This window comes from Artibeus jamaicensis, unplaced genomic scaffold (assembly GCF_021234435.1).
Source record: "Artibeus jamaicensis isolate MK-2021 breed Jamaican fruit bat unplaced genomic scaffold, CSHL_Jam_final contig_1015, whole genome shotgun sequence".
NCBI lineage: Eukaryota > Metazoa > Chordata > Mammalia > Chiroptera > Phyllostomidae > Artibeus > Artibeus jamaicensis.
In genome coordinates this window covers 2,612,798-2,632,365 of record NW_026521194.1, presented here as the reverse complement: position 1 = coordinate 2,632,365, position 19,568 = coordinate 2,612,798, and the positions used below count along the sequence as shown (strand labels likewise).

The window sequence follows — 19,568 nt, the reverse complement described above, 5'->3', positions numbered from 1 at the left end:
TGTTCCTCTAATTTGTGACTAAAATCAACCAGTTCTGTGAGCTTCCTGATCACCAGTATTTTGAACTGTGCATCTGAAAGTTTGGCTATTTCTTCATTGCTTAGATTTATTGGCTCTGGGGCTCTGAGTTGTTCTTGAGCCATGTTTTGATCTGTTCCTGCCTGTTATGTATGAGGAGCGGAGCCTTAGATGTTCACCAGGGCGGGGTTACCCAGGTCGCTGGTTTGTGATGCTGTATGTGGGGGCAGGGTCAGAGAGGGAGCAATGGGGGTTCCCTCTGCTGTTTCCCACCACTGGGCCCTGCATGGTCTGTCTCACTGCTTGCTCCTTCACTGGTTTAACTGTGCGCGAATGTGTGACCGTGGTCAGCCCTCAGTGAGTCCACCACCTTGCACTCTCAGTGGGTCCACCCACGGCTGCTGGCGCACCTGGGTCGCGCACCCAGGTTGGTCCGGTGGATCTTTCCTGCCCGACCCCACTCTCCTGCTGGCTCTGCCCCTCTTACTGGTTTGGCTGAAGGGTTCGTTGTTGTCAGACTTCCGTATAGTTCAATTTTCTGTGGTTTGGCTGCATTATTGTTGCTAAAACTTTGTTGTTTTTAAACTTGGTTGTGTGAGAAGGCACAGTGCTTCCACCTATGCCTCCATCTTGGCAGAAGTCCTCCTTGCTTCTTGTATTTAAGGAGCCATGTGTTTTATGTAGAAAGGCACATGCCCAAAAGGATTTGTAAACATTATCACACCTCTTGTTCATTCTGCCCATTATCTTCAAGTTGTCTTTCGGTGCAGTACATTCATTTTGAAATTTGATAACCAAAAATTGTCTTCAAAATAATTCCTTAGCTTTACTTGTTTGCTTTTTAATAATAACTTCAGTAATGATGAATTTGCAACACCCTTTATGCAGTGGTCAGAGTGTAGAGGCAAAACTAGTCGGCTTTACTAGCAAAGAATCACTGGGTCACACACACAGCCCCGACTTTTCTCGTACCACACGGTCAACAATCATGTCCTCTTCCTCCTCTTCCTCTTCCTTCTCTTCCTTTTCCTTCTTCAGTAGTTCCTCAAACTAGGGCTCATGGCTTCAAGGTCCTTTATTTAGAATAAAAAATGAAAATAGCTGACAGAAGTTTAGGAATGTTTGTGTATGTGGATTTGGAATATATGAGTTAATCTCAACTCAAGACATTCACAATTATATCACTACCTATGGTGGAGTCTGGTGTGGCTCCACACATGAGCAGAGGGTCACCCACATCATAATTAATGGAGGCCTATTAAACTCAAAGCGTCCTCCATCCAACACCTGACTCTAAACATCAGATTCTCTGTTGGTTAACGTGCACTTGCCCCCTTTCCCACCCCTTCCATGAGTTTTATATATGTTAAGATTTGAAAACCACTTATTAAACCATGTCTAAAATCATAAATTTTAAATGAGGATGTTATAAAATACTGGATGGACCTCCAGTAATTCTTAAAAGTCTGATCAGTGGTTTTATTCTGAAACACTCTATTGCAGTGTCTTAGTAAGTACTGACTATAACCCATAGTGAAAATACATTCGTAAACACACTGTCCCTCAAGCTCCGTACACACACACATACACACAACTGAAACACAACCTCCCCTTACTTCCTGCAATGCACTCAGATCTTTCTTCTTTCCTTCTCTCTCCCTCTCTGGCTCTCACCACTTTTTTTTTGATGCTCGCCAAGACCTACTACCTTGATTTCTGAACACATTAAGGAGCCATGACCTACATTGAAAACAGTTTGACCTAGAGTTTCCTTTACTATATGAGTACTTACGGTTTCAGAAACAAAACAACAGTCATCTCTAGTTCCTTGGTTGTGCTATCCATAGATGCATAAGAAGGAAATTCACATAGCTTTCAATGAATTATATTCCATTTAAATTATATTATTTTTGCTACCAACCAAATATGTGGTATTTCCACTGCTTTTTCTTTAAGCCATAGCCAATCTGTACCTGCCTAGCAATGCAATCTGATACACTTAAATTTTCCATGTATCTTGACAACAGAAATCTGAATACAGGTGAAAAGCAAATTAAGAGCACGAAATGCAATTCAGTTACTATTTTCTTAAAAATAATAGACATTTAATATTTTCCAATTTTATTCAGTTGGAATATTTAGTTGATGTCATTGAATTAGCACTGTGTATGAAATAGATGTACATGTATTTAAAATATATCTATCTAAATGTATAATCTGCTTTTGCATCAGTTTTGGCTTCATGCTAAATGAGAAACTCAAAATGTCTCTTTTATTAAGGAGACGTTTAAAATGTTGCTATTTTGTATTTTCCAATTCATCAATTTCCCCCAGAATGAGGAAATCCAGTGTTCAGGGGCTAATTCTCATTCATTCATTCATTCACTCACTCAACAAACATTTATTGAGCATCTACTAAGTATCAGTCACTGTTTCAGGTGCTTAAGATACTTGAAGTACGAAATAGGTACCTGCCTTCATGGAACTTGCATTCTATATAATGAGACAAATGCCAATCAAACCAAACATCTTAAACAATTAAAATATCTAGTATGTTGAAAGTTCATAAATGCTAAGAGAGAAAGAAAAAAATTACATAAAGATAAGAAAGATTAAGAATGCTGCTGGTAGCGGAAGGTTGCAATTATAAATAGGTGGTCCAGGTAAAACTCATTCAAAATGTAAGACTGAGTATAGATCTGAAGGAGGCGTTCTAACTAGCCAACTGGAAGGGTGCTCCCTGCAGAGGAAATAGCCAGTGCAAAGGTCCCAAGTTAGGAAGATGCTTAGCATGTTCAACGAACAGTACAGAAGGAAGTGTGGCCCCAGGGAAGTGGGGGAGGAAAGGAAGAAGAGACACTAGAGGAAGAACAGTGGATGAAATCATCAAAGATCCCATGGGCCATTTTAAGGACTTTGGCTTTCATTCTGAATGAAATAGGAAGCCACTGGAGGGCATTTGACAGAGTACTAACATAATCTGTGATAGTTTGAAGACTCATTCGGGCAGTTATACTGGGAATAGAATGTTGGGAAAGAGGAGACAGAAATCCAATCAAGAGATGGAGATCCAGCCATCAGTGGACATGCTAAGAAGTGGTCAAACTGTGAATATATTTTGAAGGTGGAATTAGCAGGACTTGTAGGTGGTTTGGATGTGATATGAGAAAAAAGTTTTGTTTTGTTTTTTAATTTGTGTAGCTGGAAAGATAAAGTTTCCATCACTTGAGATGAAGTGTCAGTTTTCTGTTCCTGGGTTAACAAGTGACTCCAAAGGACGTACCTTAAAGCATCCACCATTGTATTATGCTCTAGGATTCTATGGGTCAGGAATCCAGACAGAACACTGTGGGAATGGCTTGTCCCTGCTCCATGATGTCTAGACTCTGGCTGGGATGGCATGGATAGTTGCGGGGGCACTTCCAAGAGAACTGGGCAAAAGTGGCACAGCCTTGTATGACCTCATCTCAGAAACCCCAAAGCTTCAGTTCTACTGCACAGACTCTGTCAGTAAAGCAGTCACCAACCCCAGCCAGATGAAAGGGGAGGGAACCTAGACCACACTTCTTTAATGGAAACAATGTAGAAGAATTTGTAGTCATTTAAAAAACTTCCACGAATTGGAAGATTGTGGGTAAACAGGTGAAGGCATGATGGGGGAGATCAAGATTCAGTTCTAGCCCTGGCTGGTGTAGCTCAGTGAAAAATTTTTTTCCCGATAATTATTAAGATTCAGTTCTAGACCTGTGAGTTTCAGATGGGTGTTTAACCTCTAAGTGGAGAGGTCAAATGTCTAAGTCCTCTCTGTTGCCTGGGAGATTTTATTGGTTTAGTTCTAAATTTTCCCCATCATGATATAAAACTTAAAAGAAATAAATTCCAGGTACAATTTGTTAGCAGTCAACTGCAAATGGCAGTTGACCCATCCTGCCTCTGCCCAGGGGTGATCTGTCCACCCCCCTCCACCCCCCCCCCACCCCCAGCAAGCCGGCTAGTGCACACGAACATTTGCTTCCCACAGAATTGCTTGCTCTTCCTCCGTTTCGCCAAGGTTGATTGTGGTTTCTTTTTTGGTAACTGAGATGATTTCAACATTGACAAAACAATTTTTTTCTTTTTGCCCTCAACAACTTCTTCACTTTCTCTGTTTCCTAAACCTGCACTCCCCACCCTGACCAACCCTCATCACGTTTCCTCTGACGCTACCACGTAGCAACTACAGGGTGGTTCAGCACCACGGAGAGCGCGAGGAAGGGGTGCTTCCGAAGCATTCTGGTCAAGCAGACGGGGGAAGACATGGAGTTGTTGCTGCACCGCTTTCACTTAAAGGATACCACCAGAAAGAATAAACTGGAGCTCTGACTCCATGATATTTGGGAGGAATGCTTTTTCTGGGCATTCAGTCAGTGCTTTCTGAACTTCACTGAATTCCATGTAATTCGTGATGGATGAGAAGACACCAAAAGTAGGGCTAGCCAGAAGTTGCCAGTGCAAAACACCTTTTGAAGTTTCATGTTTACCATTTGCTACCTTTCATGTAAACGTTCAATTTTTGACGGTTATGAGACCTATCAATATACCACAGAAGAGAATTAAATCATATAGAGATACACAGAGTTCAAAATTAAGAGGAGTGTCTGTGGGTCACAGTCCTAGGTCCTCAATGCTGCCCTAGAATCTGTAGCTCATCTTTCAAGTCTATGAATTACCTAAATCTTTTCAACAATTATCCTCCATTGCTCTTTTACTTTTTTGTTACCTAGTTTCTTTTTCTAGATTTTATTGATTGATTTCCAGAGAGAGGAAGAGGGGAGATTATCAATTTGTTGTCCACTTATTAGGGTTGATTGGCTGATGCATTAATTGGTTGATTCTTGTATGTGCACCTGACCAGGGATCAAACCCACAACCTTGGTATAGCTGGTCGGTGCTCTAACCAACTGAGCTATCTAGCCAGGGCTTCCTTCAGCTAGTTCCATTTGAGTTTTGTTATTTGCAACTGAACATGCGCTGCTAATGCAGATGGGTAGGACTTAAAACAAATGAGAAGGAGGGTAATTCTAGGTTCAGGGCAAAACAAGATTATAGGCAACGAAGCAGGAATGTAGCTTGGGGATTTCTGGGACAGTGAGAAAACTGGCTTAAGAAAATTGAGTGGTTTATAAAGAATGTATTTAAATGACTTCTGTATACTACAACTGAGTAGGAGTATAAATTCTTTCAGCCTCTTCAGGAGACAGCTGAACAAGAGCTATAAAAATTTCAAAGGCATATGCCATTTGACCGAGTAATTCCGTTTCTGAAAATGAATTCTATAGAGATAATCATGCACAGATATTCATGGAAGTGACACTTCATCACAGAGGATGACTGAAAATAACATACATGTCCATTAACACAGAACCTGGTAGGTAAGTTAACCACATTTACATGTTGACATAGTGCATACTGCATAATTCAGTAGATCTATGGAACAATCCAGAGGAAAAAAGGCAAGGTGAAAAACTATCATAAATGCCATCATTTATGATTTTTAAAGAAAAGCACATGTATGTTTTTACATACAGAAGAAAATTCTAAAAGGCAACTAAGAAGTCTTAGCAATGGTTTTTTCCTGGGAGAGGATCACCTTTTCTTTCTTCCATATCCTCTTATGTTGCGTGTTTTTTTTTAAATGCACCCATGCATTAGTACTTGAATTAAGCTACTATAAATAAACATAACTAAAGTGTAGAACAATGAAAACTTTAATGATGTATATTAATATTACAACAACCCTGTGAGGAAGGTGTTTTCTGCAGTTTGCATTTGAGTTTGCTGCAAGTAAGGCAGCTGAGCTCAGTTTAGTGCCATGATTCCAAATTCTGGCTCCAAAGCCCTTGTGTTTGACCCCATTCCCCCTTCTGCCTCTCTGAGTTGCCCTGATTTTGCTGTAATGCCTCCCCAAAAGCAGATTTCTGTGGACAAAACCTAAATATCCTTGCAGACTATCAATGACATCCAATAAGGGCTTGCTTCATAATGGCTAATACAATAAGTCACAAAATAAACTTTTCCTTCTCTCACAGGTGTTCAGATTTGGTGTAGAAAATATCTTAAACTGGCAGTTAAGATACACACCACCTCATACATTTCATTCCAGAGCAATATATAAGGATGGGCTCTCTCCAGCAGTGGGTGCCATTGAATGGTTTAATCAGAATGATGCCAGAGTTGGACCTTCATGTTGAATGGATCACTCACGTAGTTTTGGCAGATGGATTTAGAAGAGATTAGAATCATGAAAATTTGTTGGGCATCTACCCAGCATTCTCTTTACTCCATCTTTTGCCAAGAGCACCTCGATATCTTGTGGGTCAAGTCATGGAATGGCACTTGGTTTGGGTCTTAGATCTGAACTGCTTTAGTTCAATTGGATCTGCTACATCCCATCATTGTGAATGTTGACAACTTATTTAACTTCCCTCCTATCTCCAGTATTAGTAACATGGAAATACTATTGTATCACTGAGTCACTATGTGGTTTTAAACAGGTAGTGCTTATCGTTTGAGTGCTCAACAGATATTAGCTATCATCACAATTGTCATTGTTCTCAACCAGGTGTTTTGAGTGGGATTAGTCCCACCGCCCCTCTCTCCCCAACCTCACTGCAGAACAGAGCCCACCATACACTTCACATAGTGGTGAGGACCACAGAAATTTCATCCTCCAAAAAGGGGAGGGACTTTGTCCGTTTGATTCTTTTAACCTACTTTTTCCTTAAATATCACCAGATATGTTTACATTTGTCCTCAGAAAGCAGAGAATTTATGTGATATGTTCACTGCTGTTCTGCAGTAAGCAATAAATGCATGTTAAATAAAGATGGCTGAGGAAACCATTCCCAGCCTGGGACTATCTGAATGACGGCAGGGAAGTCATGAAGAAAAGCAGGCGCTCCTGCGGACTGCAGTGGAGGGAACATGCGGCCTGTCTGTAAAGGGGATTATGCGTGTAAAGCGTTTAGCACCTGGAAACCATCATAACAGCCATTATAAGAAGTGGCAACTACAACCTCTTTAAAGAGTGTCCCCTTTATGTGAGAATCATTCAGAACACCTAGTACCATATACTTCGTACATAGCAGGCACTCGGTGCTCAATTGTAGAATGTTATCACATCATAACTTTGAGAGCCCACATGGGTGACTTTGGATGCAAATCAAAGAATTTAGACTTAACTTTGTTAATAATGAAGAGCACTTGGTACGGAGTAACAGGAGCAGATCCAGGAAATAGAGTAAAATGGAAATCTTGGGCAGTGGTAGGTTGGTTCGGAGTCTGTTTTAACAGACTAAATGAGATGATGAGGGTCAGGGTTAGGTTCGCGGTGGTGGAAATGAAGGTGCAGATAAACTCCGAGGTGAAAATGAAGAACTTAGAAAACAGATTGGGTGTTTGGGGTAGTCATTAAGGCAGTTGTCAAAGATACAGGCATTTTAATCCCGAGTGTTGAGAGGCTGGTCGGACAGCTGACCGCTTCTCTCTTTTTCAGAGACAACAGGCTTTATTAAACTCACAGAAAAAACCGTCTCCAGAGACAGCATGTTCGTGCTAGTTCCCAATCTCCCACAGTCAGTGAGGGTGATGTGGTGGCTGAGATGGATGCTGCCCAAAGCATGGGCTGAGATATAACGGGAGCCCAGGGCCACCAGCCCAACAAGCCGCCAAAGTTGCAGCAAGAAGCAGACAGTTGCTGATAGTCACATTGTGGGCACCTTGATCTCCTGGGCTGCTTATATGACCGCCGACAGAATAGGGAGGCAGGTGAGACTCCAGGCAGGCTGCTCCGAAACAATTTTCAGAGACCACTTGGGGTCTGTGGAAGGCGCGCCTCCCAACACCGTTCTTTCAAAGTGCAAGCGTCTGATCAGTTTTTAGGTGTAACTGACATGAATTTCTTTTTCTTGCCCAAACTTAGTCTAAATAAATTTTCTTCCCATAGTCCTCATTTATAATCTCTAACTGTTGGCAACTGAGGGCATTCGTTGCCACATGTACTTTTCCATCAGTAATTATGTGACAAGTTAATGTCTGCAATGAGCACCGTTGAAATTATTTTTCAAACTTCTAACATAATATTTCATCATAAACAATTTCCTAGATCCTGCCTTCTGGAATCTGACTTCTCATCTAGTTTGGGAATTTTCTCTTCTAAAATAAGGAGCCGCACTGTCCAATATTACGGTTACGATACATTTCATCCAAGCTTTAAAACCCCACTGAATGTTCCACTTATTCATTCCTCTACGTAACAAGACAGAAGTCTTTTGAAAATTTTTATGTCGTACTAATCAAAGCATATCAAGGCTGATTGACTCTAATACCATAAACTCTACCTACATAACAGAAAGCAAAAGTAAAACTCGAGGTTCCAATTTCTGTTTCACTGTTAATTCTAGTTTAAGCTATTTCTGGTGTGTTCTGTTGAGGGAAAAGGCTATTTGAAGAGTTGTCACACTGTGTCTGTTTCTAGTAAGATGAACTTTTTTCACCCCAGTTTGTCAACACATCGTAGACTAAGTTTTCCAGGTGTTCTTATAGTCCAATTTTCAGGACTCCAGCTACCAGAGGTTAACTTTTTTTCCTCTAAGTTATTCATGGATTCTTCAGACATTAGAATACAGGTCAACACTTTGGGGTGAGGGGAACAGAAAATAAAAGAGGCTGATAGGGGCTTTAAGCTCTTTCATTAAAAGATCTGTTTCTGTCTCTCGTTAGAGCGGCGATGCTGACGGCTCACCCACTAGTGTGCAGGTGGGGCTGGATCTGGCTGCAGCTGGGAGGTGGATTCAATACCGTTACGCTGACTTGCAGGCTACAAAGCCTCTGATGGAGGATCATCACATCTGGAGCCTGATTTTATGGCAGTAGCCGACCTTCTTTTCACCTTCTTCCCCGTGGGCTTCTTAACTTAGTGTTTCTAACGATATTATACAGTGCCACCTTGCTGACTTAGACAAGGCAGTGACAAATTTAATGTCACTTCACCTCTGTGGGGGTGAATTCGAGACCCATCCCTGTGCCCTGAAACCCAGTCGCGTATTTGAATATTCTGAACTGCGGGGCTAGTTGAATTAACCAGAGTAGCATGGAAATGAGGAAAAAAGCTGCACAAGAAACTATCAGTTTATCTCGTGGAGAAGGTTACCTCAGGGGTCAGAAATTCCTTTTGTCTAATAATGCTCAGAATGGTTTAAGAAACAGCCTCATCATTGTGTATGCTAAGGAATGGACAATCTCATACACTGTGCCCTCCCTTTAAGATTCTGTTGTTTGCAGGGTACGAACACCAGAGAGAGAACACAGGTCTAATGCCTCTTCCTGACCTCAATGTTTTTAAAAGACAACTTGCATTGTGGTTCATTTTCCACTGAAGCAAAATAACAATTTACATTTTAATTGTGGCTTTCCCTAGACAGACTAAAGTGTGTAGTTCGTTGAACATGTCAGCCTATCGGCATTTTTTGCAGCTGATGTTGCCAGCGTCTAGAACGATGTAACCCTACCACCCTCTTACGGTTTGTGTCCTGTGCATAATGAGTTGTGTATTCCTGATAACAGGTTTGCTCCTTGAATCTAAGAGCAGGCAAGGTCAGGAGTTACATTAATTATTTGGGGATGGGCTCATTCGGTCAAATGTCATCAAATAATTTTCTGGGAGCTAAAAATCAGTCAAATGAGTGGCTTAACTAAAATGCCTACTGGGTTAAAGTAAATGATTGCTCAGTTCAGTCACAGACAGTTAATTTGGTAGGCTTAGTGGATGATGTTCTAATTAATGCCTTATAATAGTCGATCAAAAATTACTTACTGGGCACCGATCAGGTACATTAAACTGTTACTCGGTAGGGAGCCCAGAGGAAATAACCCACCAAGACATTAGCTAAATGAAGGCATATCCTGAACAACCATAAACTGTAAACTAATGAGGTACACATTTATCAGTGGAAAGTATCCACCTATACCTACAGAACTGAAAGGCCCCGAAGCACAGATTGCCCAACCAATTCTGGATTGCCCAACCAAACTCGTATCCAAGGAATCAAAAATGAAACCCACTTTAAAGCTGGAGCTGCGTCTGCCTGGGAGAAGAGGGAAGATGCAGAAGTTAAGTGGGGCTGCACAACGCCCCCACTGCCTGCACACCCCCACGGGGAGGAACTCCATAGAGGCTATGTGAGAATCATCGGGGGGCTGGGGCACTTGAGCCAAGTCAGACTCCTCGGTGCCCCCTGATAAGTGCGAATCCAGCACGCACATTTTAAATAGGCTCTTTAGTGATTCTGAAGGAGGTGGTGTACTGTTCGCATATTAATAAATGCACTTTTTGGTTTCACATAGATCCCTAGGTCTACACCATCTCTCCTGTTTGGTTTTATAAAGTATAACTCAAGTGAATTTTAATGTTATACATAGGCTGATATAAAAGTATAAGAATTCCAAACTATGAGATCATTTTCAGATATTATTTCTATTACCATTTGTCTTAGTTCATTATATGAAGTTGCAACCTGTGGCCTGCTGGCTAGTGGGGCCCATGGTTAGTATTTCATAGTGTTTTTTAAATTGCGAACATTAAAAATTAGAAGATGATGCATCAAAAATTGAAATTCCAATCTCTCCTTTAAAGTCAGCTTGTCTGAGAGCATGGGGCCCCGATTCCGCACAGCCTTAGTCAACAAAACTGAAAAGCAGCTGCCCCTTTCGGGGGCCACTTTGCCATCATCCCACGACCCTAGATCCTCTCCCTGACGCCTTGGCCAAATGTCAGGTGCCATTTGTCACCATGATGCTTCAGCTGCCTTCTTCCGACCAGCCCACTTGGCTCATGTGTATCACCTGCCTGGCTCCCTCTGGGCACCGAATGCTTGACCCCTCCCTTCAGGCTACTTCCAAACCCATTGCTTGGAGCAGTATTTGATGACGAGGATGGATATTCCACGTTCGGACCGGTTCTACTGCATTCCCCTGGGAGGCACACACTGTGCTCCTGAGCAGGACTGGGGCTCATTCATTTAAAGAATGCCCATTAGTCAAAAAAGGTCCAGTCTGACTCAAGTCTTCCTAAGAGGCTACACAATTTCCCATGTCAAATCGATGTGCACATTTTACTTAGGATTCATTCTCTGAAGGAAACGAGGGCTCTCAAACAATATTCTACTATTATCCTGAAAACACGGAAACAATGGGACATCTGGAAAAACCCAGTTTAATTTTTAGATAATAAGCATAATGAGTTAAAACAAGATTAAGGGAGAGTTACCCAAAACACGCAGTAGAAAAAAATACCTCCTAAAATAGAAAAATATAGAAAATTGAAACACAATCATTCAAAATAATTCTGAAATGGATAGTGAACCATTGTCATTTCAATGTGTTATAGTTTAGATAATGAAGCAATGAAAACAAATGAATAAAAAACAAGTGAATAAAAACGAAATGACCTTTTACATAGACTATGGTGCATCCAGTGACATAGTACTAGATATCTGATATTCCGAAGTAGAAATACGATGTTAGGAAATGTGGACAATTAACCTTCCACCTACCAGATCTTTAGCTGGGGCAGATACATGGCTCAGTCTCCCCAACTCTCCATTTGGTGAAGAACCTGGTGCAGGCACACACTCCACAAATGGCAGTTGTAGCAGCTGTCAAAACAGTTGACTCCAACCGAGTGTTTACTGTGTGCCAGGCACATTGATAAGAGGTCTAAATACATTAACTTCCTTAATAGGTACAGATCATAGGGGTGGTAATAGTGAGATTTCATAGAATGCTAGGTGAGTGAGAAAATTTAAATTTACTAAAATAGTTCTCAGTGGTAAGAAAATAAAATTTGTATCTGTAGGTCATAGCAGGCGTGGAGGGTCAAGGGTCGTGTTAAAGTCCAGGAGGTCCTGAAATGATCAAGCGAACACCCTCCCCTTCCCTAGGTGCTTTGAGGGGTACTCAGCCTCCAGCACTCCCACTGAATTCTGGTCTTGAATCATATTCCAACCATCTCCAGATGGGTTCCCATGTTATATTCCGGTTCTCTTATGGTACTGGGGCAGGGAGAAGAAAATTCTGACTTACTCATCTTCTATTTGTAGACCGACTCCTCTTTAGGGAAAAAACATAGATAATACATGAGGAGAGAATGAGGTTTCATTGAATTAACACCCCAATATAAGAAAGAAATGGATGTGCTGGTGGTATGTTCAGAGATCAGGATGTGGATGATCTAGGGGAGGGAGTTTAAACATTAAATTGAAAGCATTAGGATCCTGCAGAGCAACACGAATCATTTGAGTGTTATCACAGCTCTTCTCAGCTCCATTAGATTGAGAGTTGATTTGTGACAACTGATATGCAATTAGAATAAAGACCATAATGTCAGGATAATTAACCATCACAAGTTGACTGCAAGTGCATTGCTCCCATTTGCAGTTTTAGTAATACCTCATTTCTTTCAGGACTTTTCTCATTGACAATGAAATCATGATAGATTTTTAACTCTACATTCTTCATTTAAACCAATGAAAAACCATTTGAGTTCTAAAGCGTGTATTTTCAAATAAAGACTCGAGGACAAGATCATTACAAGAATTTCTAAGACATGAGCATGCTCTCTCTAAAGCATTGTCATGCCTTTCTCCCTTACACATGTGTCTCTGTTCTCTTTCTCCTAAACTCTAAGGGTTCCCCTGAGACTTGCAACCAGGAAAGTAGCAGGTAGCAGCAGCTCTTCCTGGACTTACCCCACGAACCTGTCTGCAAAGCCCCCTTATTCTCTGGCTTTCCAGTGAGCTAACAGCAGCCCTGCCTTTTACTTCTCAGTGAGTCCATGCAGCCCAGCACGGCCCACTTCTCTCCTGTAACATTTCTAAACAGCCACAGCAGCCCCACCTGGGCTCTCTCCTGTTGCTTCCTCTGTCCTAAGCCCTTCCTTTGTTTCACTGACTCCAGCTGTAATAACTGTAGCCTCAAAATCACCTGGCCTTGTGCTGTGAAATCCTTGCTGCATGAAGTCAAGGACCTACAGAGAAGAGACCAGCCTGAGGCAGACCCGCTCTGGGTCTAGTCCCCAGTAACTGTTTTGGTGACCCAGAGTGAACTGGAATTGTTTTCTCTTCTTTAACCTCTAATTTATCTTTCCTGTCACTTTTCATCATCGGTGTGGGGGAAGCTTACCTGTTAGTTGCTGAGTAAGTCCTTTGTTGAAACACACCTCCTCAACACTAGGATGGAAGTGCACTCATGGCCTTTAAAGCTTTCACTGAGAAGCTCAACTTGCCTTTCTGTGGGGTTTAGACCACCAAGAAGCTTGTAGAGCAACACTGGACCCTTCTTAATAGAACAAATTACACAACCGGCTCAAGCTTTATGAATCAACTACCACACTCATCACAGAGACCTTCTCTTATAAACCCATCAGAAACCTCAAGCTCCTCTTCAAAAAAACAAAAACCGATTACAAATAAATAATATGATGGCTGGAATTTTTAAAAAATGAACTTTAAGACAACCAATGTTAATTGGCTCTATTTTATTATTGATGGTGTTTTTGTCAAGTAGGATTTGGCGTTCTCCACATTTTATATCCACAATGCATAGCTAAGCTTTCCCACTATCCTCCTAAATAAAGTCACTATTCCATTTATTCCAGCATCTACATTGTAATGCTCATATACCAAGAATACTGGACATCCTGCCATATCTCTTTTCACTCCTAACTATTCATCAAAATGATACATTGCTCAAATGCTGATAAAATATAAGTTACTGTAGTGATTCCTCATAATATTGTTCTCCTGTTTTCTTATTCCATTTTTCCTTTTCTTTTTGTTTTGGCCTGGAATACTCTTCCATTCATCTCTGTAGGTCCAACCTCATGTATACATCAAGGAGATGATTCAAATGTCAACTGCACAGATTATTCTCTCATCTCTCTAGATGTAGTCAGTATTTTTCTTCCTTCGGAGTCCCACATTATATTACCAAAACCTCGTTTACAGCAGTTAACTCTTTCTCTCTGGTTTCACTGAAATGAATGAGATTGTGGCTCATTTCCAAGATGAGAGTAGGGCACCTATACCTGATTTGTATCCTCTGCCTCAGTGACATCTTCAACATAGCATGCAGACAGGTAGGCTCTGAGTGGGCTTGTAATGATCATTCTTTACTAGGCCTTGTAGGTAAGTGACCACACATGCCCACAAACTAGCTATCTTTTCTCTTAAACAGCTTTGTTGAGGAAGAATTTATACCACAGAATTCACCCATCATCTGTGTATGGAGTGTCTGTGTGATTTTAAATAAATTTATGGAGTTGGACAACCACCATCACAATCCAGTCTCAGAATACTTCTCTCATCCCAGAGAGTTCCCTCATGTCCATCTACAGTTAACCTGGGTCCCACCTCCTGTTCCAATCAACTACTGATCTGTTTGTGTCTATAAATTTGTCTTTCTGGGCATTTCATAGAACAGAATTACACAATATGCAGTCTTTTGGGGCTGGTTTCTCTCAGCACACTATTTTTGAGGCTCATCCATGCTGTGGGTGAATCAGTTCTTTGTGTCTTTCTTATTGCTTTATCCATCCAATGGCTGATAAGCATTTGGATGGTTTGCAGTTTTTGGCTATTATGAATACTGTTAGGTAAGATACATATAAATCTTTTGTTGACATATATTTCATTTCTCTTGGGTAGATTCCTAAGTTATTATCAAATAAGTGTATGATTAAATTGTTTTTAAATTGCCTATATTCCAAAGAAGCCACATCATTTTACATTCTCACCAGCAATGTGTGATGATGCTTGTTGGTCCACATTCTTGCCATAATTTTAAAAAAAATTATTGGCACTCCAGAGGGGTGTGGGGTAGTATCTCATGTGGTTTTAACTCACATCTCCCTAATGACTAGAGATGGAAATATTTTTAATAAATTTATTAGTTATTCACTTTATCTTCTTTGGTGAAGAATCTATGTAAATCTTTAGTCTACTTCTTAATTGTTCATCTTTCTCATTGGAGTTATAGGAGTACTTTAAATAGTCCAGATACAAATCTTTTATCAGATATAAAATTGCAAATATTTTCTTCAAATCTGTGTCCTGAATTTCATTTTATTAATGATGTCATTTGAACGGCAAATATTTTTTTATTTTGAGGAGGTCCAATTTATCAATATTTTATTTTGTGTATCATGCTTTTGGTGTCTAGCTAAAAAGCGTTTGCCTAACCAGCCTGACAAAGATTTTTTCTGGTGTTTTCTTTCAGGAGTTTTATACCTTTAGCTGTTACATCTAGATCTAGGTTCCACTTGGATTTAATTTTTGTGTGTTGTGTGAAGAGTTGAAGTTCATGGGCTTTTTTCATATTGATGTCCATTTTCCCAGCATTATTTGTTGAGAAGACTATCCTTTGCCTTGGCAATTTTAGTGAAAATCAACTGACCATGTAAGGGCTTAAATTCCACTTCACTGATCTCATGACTACTACTCTTACACCAATAATGCAGTCTTGATTACTATTGCTTTATAGTGCATTTTGAAATTGGGTAGTATAATTCCTCCAATTTTCTTCTTTTTCAAAACTGTTTGAACTATTATATTTCCTTCTACATTATAAAGCTCAGCTTGTCGATTTCCAAGAGTATGCTAAAATTTTGAGATCATATCGAATCCATATATCAGCTTGAGAACTGCCGTCTTAGCAACCGAGCCTTCCAGTCTGTGAACAGGAGATGTCAACTCCACTCAGATATTATAAGTAGTTTGCAGTGTGTAAGTTTTGTACCTCTTTTACTATATTTATTCTTAAGTTGTTTATTCTTTGTGATGCTATTCAGAATGAGACTGTCTTCTTAATGCTATTTTGGACTGTTTACTCATAATATATAAAAATACTTAAAAAAATCTCGACATGATATCCTGAGACTGCTAAATTCATTCATTCATTCTAATAGTGCCTACTTGTGTATATGTGTTTTTTTTAAGATTTTTACATACAGGATCAAGTCATGTGTGAACAAGGGCAATTTTACTTCTTCCTATTCAATGTTGCCTTTTTTGTTTGTTTTTTGCCTTTACTCCACTGGCAGAAACTTCCAGTAAAATTTTGAATCTAAGTTGTGAGAATGGACATCCTTGCCTTGTTCTTGATCTTAGGGGGAAAGCATTCAGTGTTTCACAGTTAACTATGAAATCAGCTGTATGGGTTTTTTTAGATGCCTTCTATTAGGTTGAGGAGGTACCTTCTAATCCTACCTTTTTTAGCTTTTTTCATGGTTTTATTGAATTTTGTCAAATACTTTTCTGTATCTGTGTGATGGTATGTGGTTTCATCTTTTCCTCTATTAATGTAGTGTTGTTTTGCATTGACTTTTTTATGTTAAACCAACCTTATATTCAGGGTATATAATCCCTTTCAAGGTATAGTTGCATTTGGTTTGCTAATACTTTGTTAGGAAATTTCTGTATGTGCATGAGGAATACTGATCTGTAGGGGGGTTTTTTTTGTAATGTCTTTACATGACTTTGGTATCAGGGCATAAATGTCCTCATAGAATGAGTTTCTTTATTTCAGAAAGAGTATGATTTCTTTCTTAAACATTTGATTGAATTCACCTGTAAATCCATGTGGGCCTGGATTTGTGGGGATATTTAAAAAGTACTCATTAATTTCTTTACTTGTCTAGTCTGTTATGGGTTGAATTATGTCACCCAAAATGATACGTTGTAGTCCTAACCCTTAGTACCTCAGGGTGTGTTTTTATTTAGAAATAGAGTCATTGCAAATAATAATTAGTCAAAAGGAGGTCATACTGGAGTAGGCTGGGCTCTTAAATCCTCTATCACTTGTGTCCTAATAAGAAGATGAGCAAGATAAATGAGGAGGAAATGCCATGTGACGATAGAGACAGAGACTGAAGTTGATGGAGCTGCAAGCCAAGGAATACGAAGGACTGCTGACAAATCACCAGGAGCTGGAGTCAAGGAAGGATTCTCCCCTACAGGTTTCAGAGGGCTCCGTTCTGACAAGATATTGACCTTGGATTTAGCCTCGAGAACTGTGAGACATAAATTTCCACTGTTTTAAGCTACCCAGTACATGGTACTTTGTTATAATTGTTATATCTTCCTCATATATTGACCACCTTATCATTATGAAATGTCTGTCTCTAGAACTATTTCTTATCTCAAAGTCTATTTTGTCTGGTATCAGTAAAGCCATTGAAAATCTGTTATGGTTACTGTTTGCATGGTCTACCACTGTTAAATATTGTTGTTACTCTTACCATCATCATAATACATGATGCAATTTTGTAAGTTGTTCTTAAATTGTAAGCTTTTTCACAAGCAAGCTATACATTCTTTGATCAATTTATACATCTTTTGGTACCGTTTTGGGCATAACAACAAACACTCAATTCATTAAGAGCAAGTAGATGCCCAAACAAACTCTTCTTTAAAAAGCGATCCAATTGTGTCATTTGCTCATGGTGCTGTTGCCTGGTTTTAAAAGCTGAGAATGATACTTATCTGCCTTCCTGCCAGTCCCACTCCTAGATTTATGAACTGTACAAAGGCTGTTACCACAATTCCTTTGTTTATACATAAGAACCAATTTTTAGGAATATTTAGTTAAGTCAGATAGCTCTTTGCCAGATAGTGTTGCTCTCTTGCAAAACTTAGATAAAAAGAGGAAATTATTTAGATACTCATTTAGGTCTCAAATAATATAGACAAGGCATATAATGTTGCTTTTTCTCATGATTAAGATTCATGAATATTTTCATACATTTATGAATCCAAAGTTACAGCTGCATAACTTTGGTGCTAAAGGACTTATGGCATTGATTCTTTGGTATTTTAAGCCTTGCCTCAGTGAAAGGGTGCTGCTTAAGATGTGTAATTATTATCCAAGTGATCTGTTTGAAAATTTAAATGGAACTTGACTATGATACAACATGATCTCAGTATGAACTTAAAAAATTTTCTGTCTGCTCAATAGTTTTTTTTTAAATGCAGACTTTTTTTGTCCTCTCAAATGTCTGTAAATTTTTCCAGTGATAATGTTTGAAATTAAATATAATTGTCTATATTCTTAATCTTCATATACTTTAATAATGTTTTAATGAGATTACTGTATGGAGCTTCTTGATTTGTGTCTCCCTTAAAATGACCTCTGTATTTGATGTATTAAGATAGTGTCTCCCTTAAAATGACCTCTGTATTTGATGTATTAAGATAAAGCCAATAAAAATGATGCTATTACGAAAGGTGTAGAGTCTTTTAGAGAATATGAGACAGGATTAGTATTATTGAATTGATGCATATGATCATGGATCAGAAGGATAAAAGGGGACTCCTTCTTTTTGAGAAATCACATTAATCTTTTTCCTAGGGAAATACACAAAATACTCCTAAAGACAGTTCGCCTTCCCCCTCTTGTTTGGTTGACTTTCTATTTCCAGGAACGCGGTTTCTCATGGTCAGCCAAGCTTCCTAGCTTTTCGATCAGCACATTGTTTTTAGAAGGGATAGCTTGTAAGGCTCAAGGAACACTCTTGCAAACTCTTAAGAATCTTCTTTCACTTGAGAGTCTATTATATACCCTGTTCATGAGCCATTTTTTCACTTAAATTTCAAACTCCAAAATTAAATTCATATAAAGAATTCTTACAAAAGATAATCAAAACTCTTATGCTTTTGGCAGTAAGGTAACCTAGCTCAACACAACTGTCACAACTTTCAGTAAATACAAAGTAGCATAAAACCACCTGCATTTGGAGTCTTCCTTGGAAAAGGCGCATCTAACTCCTTCTGGGTAGAAAATTCCATGCCGAAGAGTAGCGTTTTCTCACACCGTATGAAATAAGTAGAGCATTAGAACATTTAACTTTCCGTGACTCCCACTACTGAACCAGAGTAGAAGCAGAACCTGTAATTAAAATGGCATCGGATGACAAGTTAACAGAAATACTTAACACCTAAAGCCCTCACATGGGCCAACAGACTAAGAAATGCAGTCTCGGGCTTTGGGGAGTGAAAAGCACACCCACGACCTTGTTTTGCTGGCGTACTTGGTAGCGGTGGGTTCCGCCCTGAGATAGGCAATGCTCCTGCTATCTGCTGATAACTCGTGAAGGTGGCAGTTTCTGTCTCTCACCCCATCCACTTCTCAAGTAGGGTCTGAGGACTCCTCGCAGCAGGTTGGGAGCTTGCAGCAGGGCTGGACCCTGGAGGGACAGTTTCACAGCCGCCACGAGGTCAACTAACTTGCTGCTTGTCCCAGTGCCTGGTTCCTCCAACGCAGGCCTTGTGTTCGCTTTTGCTTTACTCAAGGTAGAGGACGCTAGTGATTTATGGCGGGGGAGGCAATATTATCCACGTTTCAATCGGAGTTACAGGATGAGTACTCAACACTGAGCCCTCGGAGCCACCTAAACAGCCGGCAGGCCACCTTGCCTGGACTGAGCCGGCGCTGCAGCCACCAGAGGGGCGGGGCAAGCT

The 19,568-nt window shown here is 40.0% G+C and overlaps 1 long non-coding RNA gene across 1 annotated transcript; it reads right to left on the bottom strand.

The window, feature by feature from the left end:
• Positions 1-408: 408 nt before the first annotated feature.
• Positions 409-19,555, bottom strand: LOC119044738 (uncharacterized). Its single transcript, XR_005081668.2, has 3 exons — positions 19,121-19,555; positions 18,836-18,996; positions 409-1,091 (listed from the first exon to the last, which is right to left on the bottom strand). It is a non-coding gene; the product is annotated as an uncharacterized LOC119044738 (long non-coding RNA).
• Positions 19,556-19,568: the final 13 nt, after the last annotated feature.